This window comes from Lithobates pipiens, unplaced genomic scaffold, assembly GCF_037356315.1.
Source record: "Lithobates pipiens isolate NorthernLeopardFrog02 unplaced genomic scaffold, aLitPip1_a1.2 Scaffold_8, whole genome shotgun sequence".
Classification (NCBI taxonomy): Eukaryota; Metazoa; Chordata; class Amphibia; order Anura; family Ranidae; genus Lithobates; species Lithobates pipiens.
This window is the reverse complement of record NW_027507903.1, coordinates 532925229-532938240: the sequence shown is the minus strand read 5'-3', so window position 1 is coordinate 532938240 and position 13012 is coordinate 532925229. Positions and strand designations below refer to the sequence as shown.

The 13012-nt window shown below is 41.4% G+C and overlaps 12 non-coding genes across 12 annotated transcripts; all 12 read left to right on the top strand.

Annotated features, from left to right (window-relative positions):
- The first annotated feature begins 1137 nt into the window (after positions 1-1137).
- Positions 1138-1210, top strand: TRNAR-CCU (transfer RNA arginine (anticodon CCU)). The gene has a single exon. It is a non-coding gene; the product is annotated as a tRNA-Arg (tRNA).
- Positions 1211-2803: 1593 nt separating this feature from the next.
- TRNAR-CCU (transfer RNA arginine (anticodon CCU)) lies at positions 2804-2876 on the top strand. The gene has a single exon. It is a non-coding gene; the product is annotated as a tRNA-Arg (tRNA).
- A 1594-nt stretch (positions 2877-4470) lies between these two features.
- On the top strand, positions 4471-4543 carry TRNAR-CCU (transfer RNA arginine (anticodon CCU)). Its single transcript has one exon. It is a non-coding gene; the product is annotated as a tRNA-Arg (tRNA).
- Positions 4544-5627: 1084 nt separating this feature from the next.
- Positions 5628-5720, top strand: TRNAI-UAU (transfer RNA isoleucine (anticodon UAU)). Its single transcript is given in 2 exon segments — positions 5628-5665; positions 5685-5720. It is a non-coding gene; the product is annotated as a tRNA-Ile (tRNA).
- A 416-nt stretch (positions 5721-6136) lies between these two features.
- TRNAR-CCU (transfer RNA arginine (anticodon CCU)) lies at positions 6137-6209 on the top strand. The gene has a single exon. It is a non-coding gene; the product is annotated as a tRNA-Arg (tRNA).
- Positions 6210-7292: 1083 nt separating this feature from the next.
- Positions 7293-7385, top strand: TRNAI-UAU (transfer RNA isoleucine (anticodon UAU)). Its single transcript is given in 2 exon segments — positions 7293-7330; positions 7350-7385. It is a non-coding gene; the product is annotated as a tRNA-Ile (tRNA).
- A 417-nt stretch (positions 7386-7802) lies between these two features.
- Positions 7803-7875, top strand: TRNAR-CCU (transfer RNA arginine (anticodon CCU)). The gene has a single exon. It is a non-coding gene; the product is annotated as a tRNA-Arg (tRNA).
- A 1083-nt stretch (positions 7876-8958) lies between these two features.
- Positions 8959-9051, top strand: TRNAI-UAU (transfer RNA isoleucine (anticodon UAU)). Its single transcript is given in 2 exon segments — positions 8959-8996; positions 9016-9051. It is a non-coding gene; the product is annotated as a tRNA-Ile (tRNA).
- Positions 9052-9468: 417 nt separating this feature from the next.
- TRNAR-CCU (transfer RNA arginine (anticodon CCU)) lies at positions 9469-9541 on the top strand. The gene has a single exon. It is a non-coding gene; the product is annotated as a tRNA-Arg (tRNA).
- Positions 9542-10623: 1082 nt separating this feature from the next.
- TRNAI-UAU (transfer RNA isoleucine (anticodon UAU)) lies at positions 10624-10716 on the top strand. The gene is given in 2 exon segments: positions 10624-10661; positions 10681-10716. It is a non-coding gene; the product is annotated as a tRNA-Ile (tRNA).
- A 417-nt stretch (positions 10717-11133) lies between these two features.
- Positions 11134-11206, top strand: TRNAR-CCU (transfer RNA arginine (anticodon CCU)). The gene has a single exon. It is a non-coding gene; the product is annotated as a tRNA-Arg (tRNA).
- A 1594-nt stretch (positions 11207-12800) lies between these two features.
- TRNAR-CCU (transfer RNA arginine (anticodon CCU)) lies at positions 12801-12873 on the top strand. The gene has a single exon. It is a non-coding gene; the product is annotated as a tRNA-Arg (tRNA).
- Positions 12874-13012: the final 139 nt, after the last annotated feature.

Sequence of the window (13012 nt, the reverse complement as noted above, 5' to 3'; positions counted from 1 at the left end):
ATAGCAATCAGAATCGCTCCTTAGAGGTGTGCTTCCTTTGCTTCATATGACATGGTGTTGTTGCATTTGTTGAGATTCACACTGATAGCCACTGCTTTGGGACACATTCAGAAGTCTTCTTGCCCGCAAGCAGTCAGAAATAGAATCTGACGTGGATCGGCAGATTTTCTGAAAAATAGAGCATCAAAATGCTCAACACAGTTGCTGGATAGTGGCATTTCAAATGTATTAACAACTCTTGTGTTTTATCTGGGTTTACCCACAAACGGACCTTGATCCAAAGGTACTTGGTATTACCTGCCACTTCTTGCTTTACAGTGGATATTTAGTAACTTTTCAAACATGCATGAATATATCCCTAACACGTCACGATAGCAGTTGCAATATCATTTTTTCTTTCAAAAAAGTTCTACTTTTATTTTTTAAATACTGTCCTTGAGCTCCAGTCAAGTGGATTTGGCGGTGTTTTTTTTTTTTCTAGGAGTACTTATATGCTACCATTTCTTGCTATGAGAGAAAAAATATTCTCTTTTGTCTGGGATAAGCACGATTTTAGGTTTCGGATCACTTGAAGGCCTATTTGAAACCAAGGAGACATGGGTGATGGATTTCCGTGATGGCTTCTGTGCTCCAGTGGCGCAATCGGTCAGCGCGCGGTACTTATATGGCAGTATCTGTTGAGCAATGCCGAGGTTGTGCGTTCGAGCCTCACCTGCAGCATGCAGTTTCTTGCTTTTTGCCTTTATTCATGGAAAATGTAATCTGCACTTGCACCCTATGGCCTGAGAACTTTACAACAGGGCAATAAGCGCCCAAAGAAACTCAAGGTTCTTTCCTCAAGGGTGCTTGAATGAGCTGTCTTTCTGTTACACTGACCACATTCTTTAAATTGTGGACCAGAACAGATAAAGAAAATGTGCGCCTTCTACTTGATGAAAAGAGGTGTGGAGAGCTGCGACATGGCTTTTCTCTTTCAGAAAACTCATTCTTCTGACTTTGTAGCTCAAACCGCTTGCAATTCTGTAGCTAGTTTACAAGGGAAAATAAAAACAAAGATTTTGCCACCCTTACCTTGTAAAGTAAGAGAACGGATGCCTTCTGAAAGAAAAAAAAAGTCTTTGCTGTCATCTAGCGAAAGCCCCAGTGGCCTAATGGATAAGGCACTGGCCTCCTAAGCCAGGGATTGTGGGTTCGAGTCCCATCTGGGGTGTTTGAGATCTTGCTTGACTCTTTCAAGTCACATCTAAAGCAAGGCTTTAGAATAAAACCTTTAGGAGTTCCCTTTCCTGTTGCCTTAATTAATATGCGTGCCTTCTCCTAGTAGAACTCAGATTAGTTCAGCAGCATGCTATCAACTGAATGGAAACTTCTGCAAGATGGCTACAAGTCCTCTTGTCCAAAACCAAATCTCCTGCAATGTTTCTGCCAAACAATATGTTCAACTCCCCACAAAGGAAACGCTGCTTTTATTAGGAAAGAGCTTTGCATTTTCTCCGACATTCTCCAAGACATCCCATTGTGGCATGCAAATCCGGTGGCCTAAAATCTTCAAGCAAAAAAGCCACCCTGACAAGTATCGTTGGTAAGCTTAATTTGCAGGAAGGCATTTTATGTCCTTGTTGTGCCAGTTTCAGAAATGTTTTTCCTGATGTATCAACATGTATACGAATAGCAATCAGAATCGCTCCTTAGAGGTGTGCTTCCTTTGCTTCATATGACATGGTGTTGTTGCATTTGTTGAGATTCACACTGATAGCCACTGCTTTGGGACACATTCAGAAGTCTTCTTGCCGCAAGCAGTCAGAAATAGAATCTGACGTGGATCGGCAGATTTTCTGAAAAATAGAGCATCAAAATGCTCAACACAGTTGCTGGATAGTGGCATTTCAAATGTATTAACAACTCTTGTGTTTTATCTGGGTTTACCCACAAACGGACCTTGATCCAAAGGTACTTGGTATTACCTGCCACTTCTTGCTTTACAGTGGATATTTAGTAACTTTTCAAAACATGCATGAATATATCCCTAACACGTCACGATAGCAGTTGCAATATCATTTTTTCTTTCAAAAAAGTTCTACTTTTATTTTTTAAATACTGTCCTTGAGCTCCAGTCAAGTGGATTTGGCGGTGTTTTTTTTTTTCTAGGAGTACTTATATGCTACCATTTCTTGCTATGAGAGAAAAAATATTCTCTTTTGTCTGGGATAAGCACGATTTTAGGTTTCGGATCACTTGAAGGCCTATTTGAAACCAAGGAGACATGGGTGATGGATTTCCGTGATGGCTTCTGTCCTCCAGTGGCGCAATCGGTCAGCGCGCGGTACTTATATGGCAGTATCTGTTGAGCAATGCCGAGGTTGTGAGTTCGAGCCTCACCTGGAGCATGCAGTTTCTTGCTTTTTGCCTTTATTCATGGAAAATGTAATCTGCACTTGCACCCTATGGCCTGAGAACTTTACAACAGGGCAATAAGCGCCCAAAGAAACTCAAGGTTCTTTCCTCAAGGGTGCTTGAATGAGCTGTCTTTCTGTTACACTGACCACATTCTTTAAATTGTGGACCAGAACAGATAAAGAAAATGTGCGCCTTCTACTTGATGAAAAGAGGTGTGGAGAGCTGCGACATGGCTTTTCTCTTTCAGAAAACTCATTCTTCTGACTTTGTAGCTCAAACCGCTTGCAATTCTGTAGCAAGTTTACAAGGGAAAATAAAAACAAAGATTTTGCCACCCTTACCTTGTAAAGTAAGAGAACGGATGCCTTCTGAAAGAAAAAAAAGTCTTTGCTGTCATCTCGCGAAAGCCCCAGTGGCCTAATTGATAAGGCACTGGCCTCCTAAGCCAGGGATTGTGGGTTCGAGTCCCATCTGGGGTGTTTGAGATCTTGCTTGACTCTTTCAAGTCACATCTAAAGCAAGGCTTTAGAATAAAACCTTTAGGAGTTCCCTTTCCTGTTGCCTTAATTAATATGCATGCCTTCTCCTAGTAGAACTCAGATTAGTTCAGCAGCATGCTATCAACTGAATGGAAACTTCTGCAAGATGGCTACAAGTCCTCTTGTCCAAAACCAAATCTCCTGCAATGTTTCTGCCAAACAATATGTTCAACTCCCCCACAAAGGAAACGCTGCTTTTATTAGGAAAGAGCTTTGCATTTTCTCCGACATTCTCCAGACATCCCATTGTGGATGCAAATCCGGTGGCCTAAAATCTTCAAGCAAAAAAGCCACCCTGACAAGTATCGTTGGTAAGCTTAATTTGCAGGAAGGCATTTTATGTCCTTGTTGTGCCAGTTTCAGAAATGTTTTTCCTGATGTATCAACATGTATACGAATAGCAATCAGAATCGCTCCTTAGAGGTGTGCTTCCTTTGCTTCATATGACATGGTGTTGTTGCATTTGTTGAGATTCACACTGATAGCCACTGCTTTGGGACACATTCAGAAGTCTTCTTGCCGCAAGCAGTCAGAAATAGAATCTGACGTGGATCGGCAGATTTTCTGAAAAATAGAGCATCAAAATGCTCAACACAGTTGCTGGATAGTGGCATTTCAAATGTATTAACAACTCTTGTGTTTTATCTGGGTTTACCCACAAACGGACCTTGATCCAAAGGTACTTGGTATTACCTGCCACTTCTTGCTTTACAGTGGATATTTAGTAACTTTTCAAACATGCATGAATATATCCCTAACACGTCACGATAGCAGTTGCAATATCATTTTTTCTTTCAAAAAAGTTCTACTTTTATTTTTTAAATACTGTCCTTGAGCTCCAGTCAAGTGGATTTGGCGGTGTTTTTTTTTTTTTCTAGGAGTACTTATATGCTACCATTTCTTGCTATGAGAGAAAAAATATTCTCTTTTGTCTGGGATAAGCACGATTTTAGGTTTCGGATCACTTGAAGGCCTATTTGAAACCAAGGAGACATGGGTGATGGATTTCCGTGATGGCTTCTGTGCTCCAGTGGCGCAATCGGTCAGCGCGCGGTACTTATATGGCAGTATCTGTTGAGCAATGCCGAGGTTGTGAGTTTGAGCCTCACCTGGAGCATGCAGTTTCTTGCTTTTTGCCTTTATTCATGGAAAATGTAATCTGCACTTGCACCCTATGGCCTGAGAACTTTACAACAGGGCAATAAGCGCCCAAAGAAACTCAAGGTTCTTTCCTCAAGGGTGCTTGAATGAGCTGTCTTTCTGTTACACTGACCACATTCTTTAAATTGTGGACCAGAACAGATAAAGAAAATGTGCGCCTTCTACTTGATGAAAAGAGGTGTGGAGAGTTGCGACATGGCTTTTCTCTTTCAGAAAACTCATTCTTCTGACTTTGTAGCTCAAACCGCTTGCAATTCTGTAGCAAGTTTACAAGGGAAAATAAAAACAAAGATTTTGCCACCCTTACCTTGTAAAGTAAGAGAACGGATGCCTTCTGAAAGAAAAAAAAAGTCTTTGCTGTCATCTAGCGAAAGCCCCAGTGGCCTAATGGATAAGGCACTGGCCTCCTAAGCCAGGGACTGTGGGTTCGAGTCCCATCTGGGGTGTTTGAGATCTTGCTTGACTCTTTCAAGTCACATCTAAAGCAAGGCTTTAGAGTAAAACCTTTAGGACTTCCCTTTCCTGTTGCCTTAATTAATATGCATGCCTTCTCCTAGTAGAACTCAGATTAGTTCAGCAGCATGCTATCAACTGAATGGAAACTTCTGCAAGATGGCTACAAGTCCTCTTGTCCAAAACCAAATCTCCTGCAATGTTTCTGCCAAACAATATGTTCAACTCCCCACAAAGGAAACGCTGCTTTTATTAGGAAAGAGCTTTGCATTTTCTCCGACATTCTCCAGACATCCCATTGTGGCATGCAAATCCGGTGGCCTAAAATCTTCAAGCAAAAAAGCCACCCTGACAAGTATCGTTGGTAAGCTTAATTTGCAGGAAGGCATTTTATGTCCTTGTTGTGCCAGTTTCAGAAATGTTTTTCCTGATGTATCAACATGTATACGAATAGCAATCAGAATCGCTCCTTAGAGGTGTGCTTCCTTTGCTTCATATGACATGGTGTTGTTGCATTTGTTGAGATTCACACTGATAGCCACTGCTTTGGGACACATTCAGAAGTCTTCTTGCCGCAAGCAGTCAGAAATAGAATCTGACGTGGATCGGCAGATTTTCTGAAAAATAGAGCATCAAAATGCTCAACACAGTTGCTGGATAGTGGCATTTCAAATGTATTAACAACTCTTGTGTTTTATCTGGGTTTACCCACAAACGGACCTTGATCCAAAGGTACTTGGTATTACCTGCCACTTCTTGCTTTACAGTGGATATTTAGTAACTTTTCAAACATGCATGAATATATCCCTAACACGTCACGATAGCAGTTGCAATATCATTTTTTCTTTCAAAAAAGTTCTACTTTTATTTTTTAAATACTGTCCTTGAGCTCCAGTCAAGTGGATTTGGCGGTGTTTTTTTTTTTTTCTAGGAGTACTTATATGCTACCATTTCTTGCTATGAGAGAAAAAATATTCTCTTTTGTCTGGGATAAGCACGATTTTAGGTTTCGGATCACTTGAAGGCCTATTTGAAACCAAGGAGACATGGGTGATGGATTTCCGTGATGGCTTCTGTGCTCCAGTGGCGCAATCGGTCAGCGCGCGGTACTTATATGGCAGTATCTGTTGAGCAATGCCGAGGTTGTGAGTTCGAGCCTCACCTGGAGCATGCAGTTTCTTGCTTTTTGCCTTTATTCATGGAAAATGTAATCTGCACTTGCACCCTATGGCCTGAGAACTTTACAACAGGGCAATAAGCGCCCAAAGAAACTCAAGGTTCTTTCCTCAAGGGTGCTTGAATGAGCTGTCTTTCTGTTACACTGACCACATTCTTTAAATTGTGGACCAGAACAGATAAAGAAAATGTGCGCCTTCTACTTGATGAAAAGAGGTGTGGAGAGCTGCGACATGGCTTTTCTCTTTCAGAAAACTCATTCTTCTGACTTTGTAGCTCAAACCGCTTGCAATTCTGTAGCAAGTTTACAAGGGAAAATAAAAACAAAGATTTTGCCACCCTTACCTTGTAAAGTAAGAGAACGGATGCCTTCTGAAAGAAAAAAAAGTCTTTGCTGTCATCTCGCGAAAGCCCCAGTGGCCTAATTGATAAGGCACTGGCCTCCTAAGCCAGGGATTGTGGGTTCGAGTCCCATCTGGGGTGTTTGAGATCTTGCTTGACTCTTTCAAGTCACATCTAAAGCAAGGCTTTAGAATAAAACCTTTAGGAGTTCCCTTTCCTGTTGCCTTAATTAATATGCATGCCTTCTCCTAGTAGAACTCAGATTAGTTCAGCAGCATGCTATCAACTGAATGGAAACTTCTGCAAGATGGCTACAAGTCCTCTTGTCCAAAACCAAATCTCCTGCAATGTTTCTGCCAAACAATATGTTCAACTCCCCACAAAGGAAACGCTGCTTTTATTAGGAAAGAGCTTTGCATTTTCTCCGACATTCTCCAGACATCCCATTGTGGCATGCAAATCCGGTGGCCTAAAATCTTCAAGCAAAAAAGCCACCCTGACAAGTATCGTTGGTAAGCTTAATTTGCAGGAAGGCATTTTATGTCCTTGTTGTGCCAGTTTCAGAAATGTTTTTCCTGATGTATCAACATGTATACGAATAGCAATCAGAATCGCTCCTTAGAGGTGTGCTTCCTTTGCTTCATATGACATGGTGTTGTTGCATTTGTTGAGATTCACACTGATAGCCACTGCTTTGGGACACATTCAGAAGTCTTCTTGCCGCAAGCAGTCAGAAATAGAATCTGACGTGGATCGGCAGATTTTCTGAAAAATAGAGCATCAAAATGCTCAACACAGTTGCTGGATAGTGGCATTTCAAATGTATTAACAACTCTTGTGTTTTATCTGGGTTTACCCACAAACGGACCTTGATCCAAAGGTACTTGGTATTACCTGCCACTTCTTGCTTTACAGTGGATATTTAGTAACTTTTCAAACATGCATGAATATATCCCTAACACGTCACGATAGCAGTTGCAATATCATTTTTTCTTTCAAAAAAGTTCTACTTTTATTTTTTAAATACTGTCCTTGAGCTCCAGTCAAGTGGATTTGGCGGTGTTTTTTTTTTTTCTAGGAGTACTTATATGCTACCATTTCTTGCTATGAGAGAAAAAATATTCTCTTTTGTCTGGGATAAGCACGATTTTAGGTTTCGGATCACTTGAAGGCCTATTTGAAACCAAGGAGACATGGGTGATGGATTTCCGTGATGGCTTCTGTGCTCCAGTGGCGCAATCGGTCAGCGCGCGGTACTTATATGGCAGTATCTGTTGAGCAATGCCGAGGTTGTGAGTTCGAGCCTCACCTGGAGCATGCAGTTTCTTGCTTTTTGCCTTTATTCATGGAAAATGTAATCTGCACTTGCACCCTATGGCCTGAGAACTTTACAACAGGGCAATAAGCGCCCAAAGAAACTCAAGGTTCTTTCCTCAAGGGTGCTTGAATGAGCTGTCTTTCTGTTACACTGACCACATTCTTTAAATTGTGGACCAGAACAGATAAAGAAAATGTGCGCCTTCTACTTGATGAAAAGAGGTGTGGAGAGCTGCGACATGGCTTTTCTCTTTCAGAAAACTCATTCTTCTGACTTTGTAGCTCAAACCGCTTGCAATTCTGTAGCAAGTTTACAAGGGAAAATAAAAACAAAGATTTTGCCACCCTTACCTTGTAAAGTAAGAGAACGGATGCCTTCTGAAAGAAAAAAAAAGTCTTTGCTGTCATCTAGCGAAAGCCCCAGTGGCCTAATGGATAAGGCACTGGCCTCCTAAGCCAGGGATTGTGGGTTCGAGTCCCATCTGGGGTGTTTGAGATCTTGCTTGACTCTTTCAAGTCACATCTAAAGCAAGGCTTTAGAATAAAACCTTTAGGAGTTCCCTTTCCTGTTGCCTTAATTAATATGCGTGCCTTCTCCTAGTAGAACTCAGATTAGTTCAGCAGCATGCTATCAACTGAATGGAAACTTCTGCAAGATGGCTACAAGTCCTCTTGTCCAAAACCAAATCTCCTGCAATGTTTCTGCCAAACAATATGTTCAACTCCCCACAAAGGAAACGCTGCTTTTATTAGGAAAGAGCTTTGCATTTTCTCCGACATTCTCCACACATCCCATTGTGGCATGCAAATCCGGTGGCCTAAAATCTTCAAGCAAAAAAGCCACCCTGACAAGTATCGTTGGTAAGCTTAATTTGCAGGAAGGCATTTTATGTCCTTGTTGTGCCAGTTTCAGAAATGTTTTTCCTGATGTATCAACATGTATACGAATAGCAATCAGAATCGCTCCTTAGAGGTGTGCTTCCTTTGCTTCATATGACATGGTGTTGTTGCATTTGTTGAGATTCACACTGATAGCCACTGCTTTGGGACACATTCAGAAGTCTTCTTGCCGCAAGCAGTCAGAAATAGAATCTGACGTGGATCGGCAGATTTTCTGAAAAATAGAGCATCAAAATGCTCAACACAGTTGCTGGATAGTGGCATTTCAAATGTATTAACAACTCTTGTGTTTTATCTGGGTTTACCCACAAACGGACCTTGATCCAAAGGTACTTGGTATTACCTGCCACTTCTTGCTTTACAGTGGATATTTAGTAACTTTTCAAACATGCATGAATATATCCCTAACACGTCACGATAGCAGTTGCAATATCATTTTTTCTTTCAAAAAAGTTCTACTTTTATTTTTTAAATACTGTCCTTGAGCTCCAGTCAAGTGGATTTGGCGGTGTTTTTTTTTTTTCTAGGAGTACTTATATGCTACCATTTCTTGCTATGAGAGAAAAAATATTCTCTTTTGTCTGGGATAAGCACGATTTTAGGTTTCGGATCACTTGAAGGCCTATTTGAAACCAAGGAGACATGGGTGATGGATTTCCGTGATGGCTTCTGTGCTCCAGTGGCGCAATCGGTCAGCGCGCGGTACTTATATGGCAGTATCTGTTGAGCAATGCCGAGGTTGTGAGTTCGAGCCTCACCTGGAGCATGCAGTTTCTTGCTTTTTGCCTTTATTCATGGAAAATGTAATCTGCACTTGCACCCTATGGCCTGAGAACTTTACAACAGGGCAATAAGCGCCCAAAGAAACTCAAGGTTCTTTCCTCAAGGGTGCTTGAATGAGCTGTCTTTCTGTTACACTGACCACATTCTTTAAATTGTGGACCAGAACAGATAAAGAAAATGTGCGCCTTCTACTTGATGAAAAGAGGTGTGGAGAGCTGCGACATGGCTTTTCTCTTTCAGAAAACTCATTCTTCTGACTTTGTAGCTCAAACCGCTTGCAATTCTGTAGCAAGTTTACAAGGGAAAATAAAAACAAAGATTTTGCCACCCTTACCTTGTAAAGTAAGAGAACGGATGCCTTCTGAAAGAAAAAAAAAGTCTTTGCTGTCATCTAGCGAAAGCCCCAGTGGCCTAATGGATAAGGCACTGGCCTCCTAAGCCAGGGATTGTGGGTTCGAGTCCCATCTGGGGTGTTTGAGATCTTGCTTGACTCTTTCAAGTCACATCTAAAGCAAGGCTTTAGAATAAAACCTTTAGGACTTCCCTTTCCTGTTGCCTTAATTAATATGCGTGCCTTCTCCTAGTAGAACTCAGATTAGTTCAGCAGCATGCTATCAACTGAATGGAAACTTCTGCAAGATGGCTACAAGTCCTCTTGTCCAAAACCAAATCTCCTGCAATGTTTCTGCCAAACAATATGTTCAACTCCAAACAAAGGAAACGCTGCTTTTATTAGGAAAGAGCTTTGCATTTTCTCCGACATTCTCCAGACATCCCATTGTGGCATGCAAATCCGGTGGCCTAAAATCTTCAAGCAAAAAAGCCACCCTGACAAGTATCGTTGGTAAGCTTAATTTGCAGGAAGGCATTTTATGTCCTTTTTGTGCCAGTTTCAGAAATGTTTTTCCTGATGTATCAACATGTATACGAATAGCAATCAGAATCGCTCCTTAGAGGTGTGCTTCCTTTGCTTCATATGACATGGTGTTGTTGCATTTGTTGAGATTCACACTGATAGCCACTGCTTTGGGACACATTCAGAAGTCTTCTTGCCGCAAGCAGTCAGAAATAGATTCTGACGTGGATCGGCAGATTTTCTGAAAAATAGAGCATCAAAATGCTCAACACAGTTGCTGGATAGTGGCATTTCAAATGTATTAACAACTCTTGTGTTTTATCTGGGTTTACCCACAAACGGACCTTGATCCAAAGGTACTTGGTATTACCTGCCACTTCTTGCTTTACAGTGGATATTTAGTAACTTTTCAAACATGCATGAATATATCCCTAACACGTCACGATAGCAGTTGCAATATCATTTTTTCTTTCAAAAAAGTTCTACTTTTATTTTTTAAATACTGTCCTTGAGCTCCAGTCAAGTGGATTTGGCGGTGTTTTTTTTTTTCTAGGAGTACTTATATGCTACCATTTCTTGCTATGAGAGAAAAAATATTCTCTTTTGTCTGGGATAAGCACGATTTTAGGTTTCGGATCACTTGAAGGCCTATTTGAAACCAAGGAGACATGGGTGATGGATTTCCGTGATGGCTTCTGTGCTCCAGTGGCGCAATCGGTCAGCGCGCGGTACTTATATGGCAGTATCTGTTGAGCAATGCCGAGGTTGTGAGTTCGAGCCTCACCTGGAGCATGCAGTTTCTTGCTTTTTGCCTTTATTCATGGAAAATGTAATCTGCACTTGCACCCTATGGCCTGAGAACTTTACAACAGGGCAATAAGCGCCCAAAGAAACTCAAGGTTCTTTCCTCAAGGGTGCTTGAATGAGCTGTCTTTCTGTTACACTGACCACATTCTTTAAATTGTGGACCAGAACAGATAAAGAAAATGTGCGCCTTCTACTTGATGAAAAGAGGTGTGGAGAGCTGCGACATGGCTTTTCTCTTTCAGAAAACTCATTCTTCTGACTTTGTAGCTCAAACCGCTTGCAATTCTGTAGCAAGTTTACAAGGGAAAATAAAAACAAAGATTTTGCCACCCTTACCTTGTAAAGTAAGAGAACGGATGCCTTCTGAAAGAAAAAAAAAGTCTTTGCTGTCATCTAGCGAAAGCCCCAGTGGCCTAATGGATAAGGCACTGGCCTCCTAAGCCAGGGATTGTGGGTTCGAGTCCCATCTGGGGTGTTTGAGATCTTGCTTGACTCTTTCAAGTCACATCTAAAGCAAGGCTTTAGAATAAAACCTTTAGGAGTTCCCTTTCCTGTTGCCTTAATTAATATGCGTGCCTTCTCCTAGTAGAACTCAGATTAGTTCAGCAGCATGCTATCAACTGAATGAAAACTTCTGCAAGATGGCTACAAGTCCTCTTGTCCAAAACCAAATCTCCTGCAATGTTTCTGCCAAACAATATGTTCAACTCCCCACAAAGGAAACGCTGCTTTTATTAGGAAAGAGCTTTGCATTTTCTCCGACATTCTCCAGACATCCCATTGTGGCATGCAAATCCGGTGGCCTAAAATCTTCAAGCAAAAAAGCCACCCTGACAAGTATCGTTGGTAAGCTTAATTTGCAGGAAGGCATTTTATGTCCTTGTTGTGCCAGTTTCAGAAATGTTTTTCCTGATGTATCAACATGTATACGAATAGCAATCAGAATCGCTCCTTAGAGGTGTGCTTCCTTTGCTTCATATGACATGGTGTTGTTGCATTTGTTGAGATTCACACTGATAGCCACTGCTTTGGGACACATTCAGAAGTCTTCTTGCCGCAAGCAGTCAGAAATAGAATCTGACGTGGATCGGCAGATTTTCTGAAAAATAGAGCATCAAAATGCTCAACACAGTTGCTGGATAGTGGCATTTCAAATGTATTAACAACTCTTGTGTTTTATCTGGGTTTACCCACAAACGGACCTTGATCCAAAGGTACTTGGTATTACCTGCCACTTCTTGCTTTACAGTGGATATTTAGTAACTTTTCAAACATGCATGAATATATCCCTAACACGTCACGATAGCAGTTGCAATATCATTTTTTCTTTCAAAAAAGTTCTACTTTTATTTTTTAAATACTGTCCTTGAGCTCCAGTCAAGTGGATTTGGCGGTGTTTTTTTTTTTTTCTAGGAGTACTTATATGCTACCATTTCTTGCTATGAGAGAAAAAATATTCTCTTTTGTCTGGGATAAGCACGATTTTAGGTTTCGGATCACTTGAAGGCCTATTTGAAACCAAGGAGACATGGGTGATGGATTTCCGTGATGGCTTCTGTGCTCCAGTGGCGCAATCGGTCAGCGCGCGGTACTTATATGGCAGTATCTGTTGAGCAATGCCGAGGTTGTGAGTTTGAGCCTCACCTGGAGCATGCAGTTTCTTGCTTTTTGCCTTTATTCATGGAAAATGTAATCTGCACTTGCACCCTATGGCCTGAGAACTTTACAACAGGGCAATAAGCGCCCAAAGAAACTCAAGGTTCTTTCCTCAAGGGTGCTTGAATGAGCTGTCTTTCTGTTACACTGACCACATTCTTTAAATTGTGGACCAGAACAGATAAAGAAAATGTGCGCCTTCTACTTGATGAAAAGAGGTGTGGAGAGCTGCGACATGGCTTTTCTCTTTCAGAAAACTCATTCTTCTGACTTTGTAGCTCAAACCGCTTGCAATTCTGTAGCAAGTTTACAAGGGAAAATAAAAACAAAGATTTTGCCACCCTTACCTTGTAAAGTAAGAGAACGGATGCCTTCTGAAAGAAAAAAAAAGTCTTTGCTGTCATCTAGCGAAAGCCCCAGTGGCCTAATGGATAAGGCACTGGCCTCCTAAGCCAGGGACTGTGGGTTCGAGTCCCATCTGGGGTGTTTGAGATCTTGCTTGACTCTTTCAAGTCACATCTAAAGCAAGGCTTTAGAATAAAACCTTTAGGACTTCCCTTTCCTGTTGCCTTAATTAATATGCATGCCTTCTCCTAGTAGAACTCAGATTAGTTCAGCAGCATGC